The sequence below is a fragment of the Delphinus delphis genome, chromosome 6 (assembly GCF_949987515.2).
Source record: "Delphinus delphis chromosome 6, mDelDel1.2, whole genome shotgun sequence".
NCBI lineage: Eukaryota > Metazoa > Chordata > Mammalia > Artiodactyla > Delphinidae > Delphinus > Delphinus delphis.
This window is the reverse complement of record NC_082688.1, coordinates 13,432,041-13,445,162: the sequence shown is the minus strand read 5'-3', so window position 1 is coordinate 13,445,162 and position 13,122 is coordinate 13,432,041. Positions and strand designations below refer to the sequence as shown.

At 46.0% G+C, this 13,122-nt stretch overlaps 1 long non-coding RNA gene across 1 annotated transcript in view; it reads left to right on the top strand.

Moving 5' to 3' along the window:
• The first annotated feature begins 12 nt into the window (after positions 1-12).
• Positions 13-13,122, top strand: part of LOC132427111 (uncharacterized) — a 57,514-nt gene continuing 44,404 nt past the window's right edge. The window contains exons 1-2 of the long non-coding RNA XR_009519806.1: positions 13-151; positions 839-976. This is a non-coding gene — a long non-coding RNA (uncharacterized lncRNA). The remainder of the gene's footprint in view (positions 152-838; positions 977-13,122) is intronic.

The window sequence follows — 13,122 nt, the reverse complement described above, 5'->3', positions numbered from 1 at the left end:
CTCCCCTCTGGACTCGTCGCAACGCTGCCGAACCCGCCCCTCTGGTCCTCGCGCCCGAAGGGGCGGAGGAAAGCGCTTGTGCGCAAGCGCAGTCGCGCGTCCTCGCCTCCTGTGGGAAGTTACTGCGCAGGTTTCCGTAGGACCTGCTGAGGTACGTCTGGGTTCTGCAGCGCTAGGGTTGTAACTATGGGGACTTTTTACTATTTTTAATGCTAGCAGCTACCACTTACTGGAGGCTTACCTTACACCGACCACTGTGCAAAGCACACATTTACTGAATTCATTCAACATGTATGTATCAAGCGATTCGTACCTAACGGTGAACACGGCACCTAGGTCCCTGTCCAACAACCTCAGGAGATACATATCTCCATTTTATTGATGGTGAAACTGAGGCTCAGATTGATCAAGTCACTTGTCCAAAATCATGCAGCTAGGAAGTGGCACTTTCTGCCCTATGTTTCACCTCTGTCCCTTACAACCTCCCTTTGGGGGGGTCACTTTGATGGGAGGAGAGAAATTGTGACATTTTTCAGAATCTGGCCACCACCTACCACCCTCTTCCAACTTAGTCTGCTATATCACCTCCCCAGAAAGTTTAGCGCACCCCGGTACAAGGCCGCATTCTGACTTTCATGGCCCCGGGCACTTTTGCTTTGCGCTTGTGGATATATAATATATATATTTATGTAGTAGATAATATTTATTTAATATATATTTCATATTTTACAAATGCATTAATATACAGATAAATATATTAATGTTATATAGCAAGTCATTTTCTTCAATCTAAAAGTCCATTTTTCTCTTCTGATTTTGAACTTAAACATTTTTATAGACCCCTAAAAGTATTGTGGACCCTAGGCACTGTGCCTGCTGTACCTAATGGATAAGACAGCCCTGCCTCAATCCACCAAAATGAAGTTCAAGCCTGCTTTTAGCATTCAAGACCTTTCATAAGCTGGTTCTGCCATGCGTAAGTGAAATTTCATTGGAAAAATGTATGGGAATTTACAAATATCTTTTTTTCAGAACAATCTGAGAATGAATCCCTGCTCTACAACTTACTAATGATATCTTTGGGCATGTCACTTGATTTGTCAGATCTTCAGTCTCTTCAGAATAAGAATAATAATATCTATCTCACATGAGTCCTTGTGAAAATTAAATGAGATAATATATGCAAAATGCTTGGCATATGAGAATTTAATACATGGGATGGTTATTACATGATAAACTAATATAAGGTAATACTAATCTATAAGGTAATCCATCAGGCTCCAGACACGCAGGCTCAGCGGCCATGGCTCACGGGCCCAGCTGTTCTGTGGCATGTGGGATCCTCCCGGACCCGGGCACGAACCCGCGTCCCCTGCATTGGCAGGCGGACTCTCAACCACTGCGCCACCAGGGAAGCCCCTATTTCTATATTCTTTAACTCCAATAAGTATAGTTTGTTTGTTTCACAATTTAACATCTCTGAAATCAGGAAATTTGCCTGTACCAAATAAAGGAGAAGGCTATGAACCAACTGACACTACTGGTCCAGCTATGAACTTATGTCTGGCTAGAAAGTTTGTATATATACAATTGTCACCTGAACTGAAACCTTTATGTATAGCTAATGCTTACTGAACACTTATTGTGTTCCAGGAAATGTCCTAAGAATCATGCATATTTTCTTATTTAATCCCTACAACATCCCCATGAAGTCACTACTCTATTCACCCCATTTTATGAATGAGAAAACTGAGTGTCATACAGGGCTAAAGTCATATAGGTAAAAACTGGTACTGGGATTTGAATTCAAACACATATAACTTCAGATCTCCCATCCTAAGCATTACTTTGTAGTTCATGCTTTATTTGCATTTAGCAGCTTAAATGTAGATCTCTAAATTTGCTTAAATCTGTGTCAAAGTCATTACACTTTGAAGCTGCATTGAAAAGAAACGTTGTGAATGCAGAATGCCTATCACATGCTAAGCAGTGCAATTAAAGAGTAGAAATTGGCAATTCTTGTAATAATTCACAGAATTTTCAAAGTAGGAAGAGGTTGTGTGACACTAACTGCAGCATACTTAAACTGGACTGTCCTTTGGATGACAGACATCCGTCAGGGTTTCTAGTTGTTTTTTTTTTTTTAAAAAGCTATTTACATGAAAAGAGTATATGCAAAATGTTCATTGTAGCACTGTTTGTAATAGCAAAAGACTAGAGACTAACTGTCACTAGAGAGCTGTTGTAATAAATTTTAGTACATCCATATTGTGGAATATATGAAGCAATAAAAAAGAATGAGGCACATGTACATATCCTGATATGGAACAATCTCTAGGAAATACTTCAAGTGAAAAAAACAAGATATGGAAAAGTAAATAGTATGCCAACATTTATTAAATTATAAAAGGAAAGGATAATAGACATATATTCTTGTGTAATTGGACATTAAGAGAGCTTTTTCCTATTGTCCTGAAACTGCTGCTGAAACCCAAATCCGAACCAAAAAGTCCATAAGGAGCCCACATTCTATATTTAAAGAACTGCCAGTGGTTGGAACCAGCTACCTTCCAGCAGGGCATTTGAAGAGCCATTATTGTTATTCTACCAGCCCTTCCATCAGTTCCTACTCCACTACTCCACCTATTCCCCATTCCCACCCTTCTCCCACAGACAAACCATCACCACTAATCAGTGCAAAGAAAGAATGGAGAGAAGGGAGGGAAGCCAGCCTTGAGGACAAATGCAGTTTTCTGAAAAGAGACCCATCCCTTCCTCTCCCTCCATGGGGGGTTGTAGTCCCTCTTAGAGGCAAGGGAGAAGGGCTCCCAGAGAATCACTAGTGAAGACTGGGCGTGCCTGCAGGAAGAGGACACTGGCAACCCCCGGATATCTGTTACTTACTAATCTGTTCTGCCTGTTGCTTCTTCAGCAAAGGAAAACACAAATGGAGAAAGACCACATGGAAGGGGACTTTGGATGGCATGGTGGAGGGCTTTAGATGGAAGGGGACTGGAACTGCCCCCACCATGCTCACACACAGCTTAACTTCGCAGTCCTAGATTGAATAACACAAGCTGGCACTCAGCTGGAAGATACAGCAAATGTATGAGGGGTCACCCATTCCTAGAGGAGATTCATGAGATTGATCACTCCAGTACTGATTCTTTTTCATATCTACTTGTTCTTGTTTCATTTACACCTGTTTATATTTTTATAATTTCTTTTGTAAAAATAGATGTTATTCTATTCTTTATCTTTTTCCAGAGCCCAAACTTGAAATTCATTTTCAGATCTCTCTATTGTGTTTATTTAAACCAAAATGATTCATCTCCTTATTGGTTTTATAGGCTTAAATTTGTTAAGTTTACTCATATGTTTTAGAATTTTGGTTCATAGACTTATCTTGGACTGTACATTCTTTTTCCTCTATCTCTCTCTATGCTCACCCTTTTTTTATGTAGTAGTTTTGGAGTTGCCATCAATCCAGAACCAGACATTAAAATATTGATGTCCCAATCCCTGAGGTAATATTGAAGATATAGCAGAACTAATACAATTTGTACTCTGGTATTTATTACCATGTACTACTACCTAATTTTAAAAACTAATATATGTTCAAATGTAGTTGATTAACTTCCAGTGATACATAATTCAATTGAGGAAAAACAAACAGTAATAAAAAATACTAGTTTAGAGATTGGTTCAGCTGAGCAGAAATTGAGACACAGAAGTAGAGAAAAAACATATGGACACCAAGGGGGGAAAGCGGCGGGGGTTGAGGGTGGTGGTGTGATGAATTGGGAGATTGGGATTGACATATATACACTGATGCGTATAAAATAGATAACTAATAAGAAAAAAAATAAATTATAAATAAATAATACTAGTTTAATCAAAAAAGAAATGGCAGTTGATATACTGTACTTCAAAATTTAGCAGACTAAGAAGTCAAAATTAAGTCCATGGGACTCTTTTGTCTCTGGAGATGGAAAAGGATTAGATTCAAATTTATGGTACTAAAGAAGAAAGTGATATATAAATGTAAGGATAAATACACGCTATATTCAATTGTAAAAGAAATTTTGTGACCATTAGCATATCCCCGCTCCACCTTATATAATCGTCTGGAGTCATAGCTTATGAGGCTGGAACATTCTAAAGTTGATCTGTAAGAACAACAAAAATCACATGAGGTGAAAGATGTACTTGAGGGAATTTCCTGGCGATCCAGTGGTTAGGACTCTGTGATTTCATTCCTCCCTGGATTCAATCCCTGGTCGGGGAACGAAGATCCCACAAGCCACATGGTGCAGCCAAAACAAACAAAAGAAGATGTACTTGAAAATTTCTTAGGAGAGCTTCGAACTGGAGACTGATTTATCATCTCTGAATTTTCCTCCAGCATTTGATCTGATAGCCTTCTCTTTGGCTGACCATCCAAAGTGGGTGGTTTAGATTTAGAGGCAATGCTACATGAAAAAACGTGCATCTTTGAATCACACTCAGTGTGGCAAAATGACCATGCCATGAAAGCCACATGAAAACTAAGATCTACTGAGAAAATAGCAGATTTAACTCTTTTGTCACATGCTTCCTCCATGGCATGCACTTATTTAGAAAAAGGGAAGGCAGAGTGGTATTTAAATTTTCTTTATTGCTTTGTTGACCTTATACATTTAGTTGAAATAATGTAAGTGAAGAGCATGGGTGATGTGACACAACTGGATTAAACATGGTAACTCTTTCCATGGCCCAAATATGGCAGGTGCTGTCAGGAACTAAGATCTCACCCTAGTTGTAAGCCAACAACTTAGTGTAACGTGGTTTCATGGATATGAGCGGAGGACATGAGACTTCCGGGTCAGAGACAAAGAACTTTATTATCCACAGCACCACATGCAGCATGAGCATCGGCATGTTTACATCAGTTCCTGGATGTCAGGAACCCTGAGCTTAGGGAAACCAAATCTTTTATAGTGGGAAGCAAGCATTTCTGTCTTTTGCTCTGGAGGGAAATACTCTATCTTCGAAGGCCGTTTGCTCTACAAACATCCTTGTGAAGATGGTGTGGGACAAATGATAGTGCCTCTGCTCACAAGATGTGCAGAAACACAAGAGGACAAGATTTTATTATGTTGTATTATATTTGGTGGAAGGGCACAGTGAGTAAATGGTTTGCTATGGAGGAAAGAATATGGTTTTCACAGTCACACTGACCCTAGCTCCATTTCTAGCATAAGTTTTTATAAGCTAAATGACCTTAGTCAAAGCGGTTAACTTCTCTGAGCCTCAGTGACATAATGGGGTAATAGATCTTCTCCCATAGAATGTTTGTTTAGATCAACTAAGAAAGTGTAATAGAAAGGATCATTCACAGTATCTGGAATATCCTAAGCATTCAACAGATGCCCAATCCTTCTATCCTTCCCTCATTCACTGATTTCCTCATTTGTGTGAATCGGATGCACAATTAGGCTTCTGCCAGAGCCCCAAATCCCTCTCCCAAATTGAGCAGCAACTGGCCATTTCTGCCACACCACCCTCCTTTGCTTAGGAGGGGGCAAGCATTAGAGCTCAAAGGCCTAGGGAAGCTGGGTTTACACACTGAAGCCACAAAGACTGGAACAACTTTGTGCCACAACTACTGAGCCTGTGCTCTAGAGCCCGCGTGCCATAACTACTGAAGTCCACGTTCGTAGAGCCCGTGCTCTGCAGCAAGAGAAGCCACCGCAATGAGAAGCCCGTGCACTGCAATGAAGAGTAATCCCCACTTGCCAGAACTAGAGAAAAGCCCTTGCGCAGCAATGGAGACCCAACGCAGCCAAAAAAAAAAAAGTTTCTTAACGTCTCTAAGGCTTCATTTTCTTGCCTCTAACATGAGGAAATAGTAGGATCAAATTCCTCAGGTAGTTGTGAAGAGAAAATGAGGTAAAGCATGAAAAGCTCTTAACGAGTGCCTGATCGTCAGCAAATCCTCAGGAAACAGTAGCTACAATTATTATTTCTGAGAGTCAATCAATAGCTCCTGAAGCAGTTTCTCCATATAATTTGGGAAAGAAAAAAAACTTTATCTGCTATCATGGAATTCAACAGAGATCCGAAGTTCTGTGCCAAATAATAAAAATAGGGACAGAGAGAAGAGAGGAGAAGGATGGGAAGCAGGCCCCTGTATGTGTAGCTGGTTTGAAAGACTGACTGGAATAGGATACAGGGCAAACTCCGCTAAGCCTTCCCTTCCCTGTACCCACTTTGCCACCCCAGACACACACACACACACACACACACACACACACACACACAATCATAGACCAGCTGATACTTATCCAGGGTCTGACATCACTATTCCCAGGAGAAGGTACTGTCTTTATAGATATATTAGCTAGGTTTTGCTGTGTAACAAATAACCCCCAAATCTCAGTGGTGTACAACCCCAAAGGTTTATATCTTGCTCACCCCTATGTCCATGATGGGTCAACTACTTCCCTGTTCCATGTTATCTTTACTCCAGGACCCAGGCTGAGGGAGCTCCTCTCTCTCTCTCTCTGGAACATTGCCAGATTTCATGGCAGAAGGAAAAGAGACATGGTGAACAACATGCTGGGTCTTCAGCCTTCTGTTCCAAAGTGACATACATCACTTCTTCTCACATTTCATTGGCCAGAGCAAGTCCTATGGCTTCATGATGACAGAGTTGGGGCACATAATTCTGCTCCAGGGAGGTTATATAGGGGAAGCGTAATCCACTCTTCCACAGTGGACTACCTCCCCATCCAAACATACTCAAGTGTCAGAGGGACAGACAGCCACTGACAGCTGTTTATTAGCTGACCCTGGACCTTCTCTGAGCCTCCATTTTATCCTCTGTGAAATGGAGATAGCAACACTTGTCCTGTCAACCTCACAGAAAAGGGGTAAGAATTCAAATGAGACCACAGATATGAATGTGATTTGTAAACTGTAAAGTCCTGCACTCCCATGAGAGGGTTTTATTACTAGTATGAGTCTAACAGGAGAGATAATAAAGCTTTTTAAAAACCAACTGGATAAGGGGATCTCTGAGGTCTCTGATATTCAGTGTTCTCTTACTGAGAAAGCTGTGGGATCCACTCAGGAGAGGCTGCCAGGCGACCACACATCACAGGCAACCCGGCATTCATGCATCAGTGATTCACTCATCAGTAACTGATGTTTTTGCTTGGACTTGGGCTCCTGTCTCCTTCTGACCACTGGAGCTCCTCAGTGCCCCCTTCCTATTTTTCTGCTCAGGCAGAAAAATGGATGCCTTTCTAACCAAGCCCCTATTATGCAGAAGAGATAATAGAGATCCAAGATGTTAACTGACCTGCCCAACTCAGCAAGTGTGTTCAGAGCTGGGACTAGAAATCAGACTTTGGATTCCTAATCTACTGCTTTTCTAAAACTTAGATTCCAACACTACAGCCGTTAATGCTGAGATTTGGGCAAGCTTATTAAGCTCTCTGAACCTCAGTTTCCTCGTCTATAAAATAGGTATGGTGGCCCTGACTTTATTGGATTGTTATGAAGGTTAGACATTCATATAAAATTCTTCTCCACCAAAACCCCCAACCCCACCCCCCATTTACACCCCTCTGCTCTCCCTGCCAGGTGTCAGCTCCCTCCTGGAAGAGGCCCCTGTAACCTTCAAGGTTGGTTCTGAGTACTGCTCCTGGGCTTCACTGGGGGTAAGGGGGGTATTCCCTTCCCCGTGGTGCCTCAGTACGTATGAGGATTTAGTTATTTTAGAATTCCCAGAGCACAGTATCTGTGAAACAGATGAAAGTTTCGAGAGCAAATAGACATTTTAATGAATCATTATTCTTACAAAAAAGTCTTCCTCTCTCTTCTTTGGTCCTGCCAAAGATCCTTTTTGTAAGGTCGGATCTTAACAAAACGGCACCGCGAAACAAAGGAAAGCTTCAAGTGAGCTTTATTAGGGAGCGCTCCGGGCGAGGTTCACTGGTCCGAGAGAAAGGGGCCAGAGAAGTCGCGTCCAGTACTGGATGAGGGGAATTTTTATTGGGGTAAAAGCAGAAGGCGGCTTGCAAGGGGAGGGGGTGGTTTGCTATACAGGGTAATTCCTTATTTGGTGAGAATACAGCAGGGCCAGGTGTTGGTTGGTCTGTTGTGGGGCGCAAGCCCATTTTCCCTCCCCGTCAGCCGCATTGTTTTGTGGGCAGGAAGTTAGAGTCTCTTGTTGATTCCCAGAACACGTGAGGTCGTTATGTCCCAATGCCTCTCCTACCTCATACTGGTCGATGTTTTCTCTTACCCCCCGGGCCTCCTTTCACCCGGGCCAATGGACCTTACATCCCGACATCTTTGATGGATTGGGGCGACGTTTTGTCTCTGGCTACTTCCTGCATGAGTGGGGGCGTCGTTGGGGTTGGGCGGTCGGGGGCCTGGATTTAAGGAGAGCCAGTGGGGGGTTCTGTAGGAAACAGGGTGTAAGGGCCGAGAAGCATCTGGTTTGTGGCTACTCGAGAGACTTCTTCCATGCACCTGCGAAGGAACCTAAGAAAACAGGGAGCAAACATAAACAGGATACAAATAAGAAGTAGCGGGCCCAAGATTGGTGTTAGCCAGGTAAAAAGGGTGGATTGCCACCAATCGGGAATTGGGGAGGTGGACTGTTGGTGTTTGCGTTGGAGTTCACGGATAATCCGGGTGCGGTCGGTTGTTAGACTTTTTGTGGTAGGGGTAAGGTGGAGCCCCAGGTAGGTTACAGAAGATACAGATAACTGAGCCTTGGCTGGGGAGACCCGATAACCGCGAGAGCCAAGGTAATTAAGGAGATCTGTGGTATGTTGTCTAGAGAGGTTAAGAGATGGGCTGCAAAGGAGGAGGTCATCTACATATTGGCAGAGTATGCTGCGGGTAAGGGAGCAGGAAGTGAGGTCCCGTGCCAGCGCCTGACCAAAGAGATGAGGGCTATCGCGGAAGCCCTGGGGAAGAACTGTCCAGGTGAGCTGGCTAGAAGTATGAGTGTCCGGATTCGTCCGGGTAAAGGCAAAGAGGAAATAGGAGTCGGGATGTAGGGGGATAATGAAGAAGGCATCCTTGAGATCCAAAACCGTAAAGTGGGTTGTGGATGGGGGAATATGGGAGAGCAAGGTGTTTGGGTTCGGTATTACCAGGTGGAGAGGAATTATGGCCTCATTGATTATTCGGAGATCCTGGACCAGGCGATAATCTCCAGAGGCTTTGCGGACAGGCAGGATGGGGGTGTTGCAGGGAGAGTCAGTGGGGATAAGAAGTCCCTGATTTAGGAGTCTGGTGATAATAGGTTGTAGGCCCCTAAGGTGAGTCTCAGAGATGGGAAATTGGGGCCTTGACGGAAACTTGGAGGGGTCCTTTAGGCGGATGAGAACAGGGGAATGGTGTGTTGCTATTATGGGCTTAGAAGTATCCCAAACTTGGGGATTGATTGGGTATGGTGTGGTTAAAAGAGGAGGGCAGGAGGGAGAGGGTTCTAGAGATAGACCGAGAAGAGGAAGCAGAAGCTGGGAGGAGGGGACTTTAGGGTCAAGTCTGACCAGCTGGAGGGAGGCCCCTAAGTAAGAGAGGATATCTCGGCCTAAGAGGGGAACCGGGCAGAATGGCATGATTAAAAAGGAATGAGTAAATGGCATCCCGTCAAGATTACATGGGAGTAAACCGGTTTGAAATGGGGAGAAGGATTTGCCGTCAATACCCATAACCGAGATCTGGGAAGGAGAAACTGGCCTGGAATAGGTAGGCAGAACCGATTAGGTGGCCCCCGTGTCCACCAAAAATGAGATGGACTTACCCGCCACCTGTAGCGTTACCCTGGGCTCGGCGAGGGTGATGGGGTTCTTCGAGTCCGGGCGCCGTCAGTCGTCAGCCAATCCCAGCAGTTCGAGTGGCAATGCCGCAGGGTTGGCCTAACCCCCGCGTGGAGACGCTGAGGGAGGGCCAGTCGTAGGGCAGTCACTCTTCCAGTGGCCCGTTAGCCCGCAGCTGGGACAGGGCTTAGAAGGAGGTTGAGGATTGGGACATTGGCGAGCCCAGTGGCCTTCTTTTCCACATTTGAAGCAGGCCCCTGGCGGGGTTGCCTTCTGCAGACCCCGTGGATGCTGTGATCCATGGGAGATGGCCGGCCTTAGGGCGGCCACAAGAGCTTGGGTTTGGAGGGCCACCTTCTGGTGCATCCGAGCCTGTCGGCTGGATTCTGCCAAATCCTCACGGCCATTATAGACTTTAAAGGCCATTTTTACCAGGTCTCGAATAGGGGTTTGAGGGCCGTCCTCTGCCCGTTTTAATTTTTTCCGAATGTCTGGGGCTGATTGGGTAATAAAATGGGTGGCTAGGACCGCTGCCCCTGCCGGTGTGTCGGGATCCAGCCGGGTGTAGAGAGTTAAGGCCTCTGTAAGGCGATTGAGAAAGATAGCTGGATTTTCGTTAGGTTCTTGGGTTATCTCTTTTAGTTTTTCAAAATTGACCACCTTATGGGCAGCAGCCTGCATGCCAGCTAGGAGGCATTGAATCATGAGATCACGTTTACGGCGACCATCTTGGCTGTCCTGATACCAGCCTGGGTCGGTGCCCGGTACAGCGGTTACGCCGACTGACATAGAATTATCAGTAAGGTGGACCTGATCTGCATGGTTTCGGGCAGCAGTTTGAATTCTTTCCCTTTCGTCTGGGGTTAAGGTAGAGGACAGAACCACGAAGATATCATGCCAGGTTAAATCATAAGCTTGAGAGAGAGAGCGGAACTCCTTAATGTAGCGGGAAGAGTCAGCAGAGGAGGAACCCAGTCGTTTTTCTATTTGAGAGAGATCTTGGAGGGAGAAGGGGACGTGGACTCGGACCAGTCCTTCTGCCCCTGCTACCTCCCTCAGTGGACAGAGGAGGTTAGGATCCTGAGAATCATGCGAACGCGTGTGTGCGCTGATTGGTGGGGGGAGGGATGTGGGCAAAGGAGCTGACGGCGGTGGCGGGGGAGCAGCGGGAGGAGCGGCTTCAGGGGAAGGGGGAACCGCTTCGGGGTAGGGTGGGGGAGGTGTAAAAGGGGGGCAGCAAGAGATTCGGGGGGGTCGGTTAAAGGAGAGGAGGAGTTTTCGTCGGAGGGAGTTGGAGAAGTTTGTTTTGCGAGGAGAATCTGGGGGGTAGAGCAATAGGGGCGGGAGCGCAAATACCAGAAGGCCTTGAACATAGGGCACCTCGGACCATTTGCCCGTCCTGTGGCAGTAATTATTTAAATCACGGAGGATGTTAAAATGGAAAGTCCCTTCAGAATTGATTGTCCAGAGGATATTGTGGCCAGGCCACAGTGGAAGAGAAAATAAGCCGTCTGACAGCGGTGATCTTGGGAGAAATCGAGGGCTGTAAAATTGGCTAAGAGACACCCCAGGGGCGTCTTAGGATCTGGTTTCGATTGTGAGGTTCCCATGACCCCAGTCTGTCCCTGAGTGAATGGAGAGGGAGAGAGGCGTCCCTGGTCTCATTCTCCAATTCACGGCAGGTCGGAGGGCGGTCAGGCGATTGGGACGTCTCCACAGTTGCCCGAGGACCGGAGGGAGGACGGAGGAATCCCTGACGCGGCCGCGCTTAAGGACAGGGAGTCCGGAGGGCAGGGACTCTGAGGGTCGGAGGGAACAACGGAGAGGGACTTACCCCGTTTTCTGCCGGATCGGGTGTCTGAGCAGAGGTTCCCTGGTTGTCTCCTGGGGGAGGGGAGGAGCGGCCCGTGCGGCTGCCCGCGGGGCTTGGTACCCCTCCCGGGTTTCGGCACCAAATGTAAGGTGGGATCTTAACAAAACGACACCGCGAAACAAAGGAAAGCTTCAAGTGAGCTTTATTAGGGAGCGCTCCGGGCGAGGTTCACTGGTCCGAGAGAAAGGGGCCAGAGAAGTCGCGTCCAGTACTGGATGAGGGGAATTTTTATTGGGGTAAAAGCAGAAGGCGGTTTGCAAGGGGAGGGGGTGGTTTGCTATACAGGGTAATTCCTTATTTGGTGAGAATACAGCAGGACCAGGTGTTGGTTGGTGTGTTGTGGGGCGTAAGCCCATTTTCCCTTCCCGTCAGCCCCATTGTTTTCTGGGCAGGAAGTTAGAGTCTCTTGTTGAACAGGTGAGGTCGTTATGTCCCAATGCCTCTCCTACCTCATACTGGTCGATGTTTTCTCTTACCCCCCGGGCCTCCTTTCACCCGGGCCAATGGACCTTACACTTTTCCCCTCCAGATTCTGGAGAGAAAGCTAAGGAGGAAAGGGAGCGTGAAGGAAGAATTCTTTCCTGCCTATATATTTATTCTGGGTTTTACAGGCTTAATGTCTGACCTCCCCCACTCTGAGCGCAAAGGAGGAAAGGGGCCATTTTTACTGGGTTCACTGCTTTATACCTGGTACAAGCATGTACAAGATGTGAAGACAGAAACAAAAAGTAACTTGTTTCATCAGTAAATGAACGCAGGGCAGCTGGGCTTGTCTAAGTGACCCATGCCTTCAAGCAGTCTCCGTTTTAGGACAGTAGCTGGGGTCACTGGTTTTCAAAAACTACTGGGAAAACCACATCCTGCTTCCCCCAAGCCCTACGTCTATTCTGGTATCAAAATGAAAAAGATGGCAAAGCAGAGCATTTCAGATGCGGTCCACAAGAGGGTGTCACAGGCCCGTGCCAGGCCAGCTCCATGGTTGGAACTCCTGGCCTTTGGTCCCACTTGTGTAGCTCACACAAATCTGGTTCGGCAGTACTTCCTCAGTCTCTTTTTTGGTTCTTCTCTTTTCCTGGCCCAGGAGGAAGTGGAGAAGCTTTTGGAGTCAGGTGGACTTGAATTAAAATCCTGGCTCTGTCATTTGGTGAGACGTTGGCAAATGAGTTAATATTCTGAGCTGTTGTATTATTAATAATTGCTAAATTCCCAAGGCCAGGGAATCACTGATTTATAGAGCAAGAAGAGACCTTCAAGATTGGCCAGCAGACCCACCACGTTTCACAGATGGGGACACTGAGGCCCAGGCTACACCAAAACCCAGCTGCCTCCTTCAAAAATACGTAAGACAGGGACTTCTCTGGTGGTCCAGTGGTTAAGAGTCTGCCTTCCAACGCAGGGGACGCAGGTTTGATCCCTGGTCAG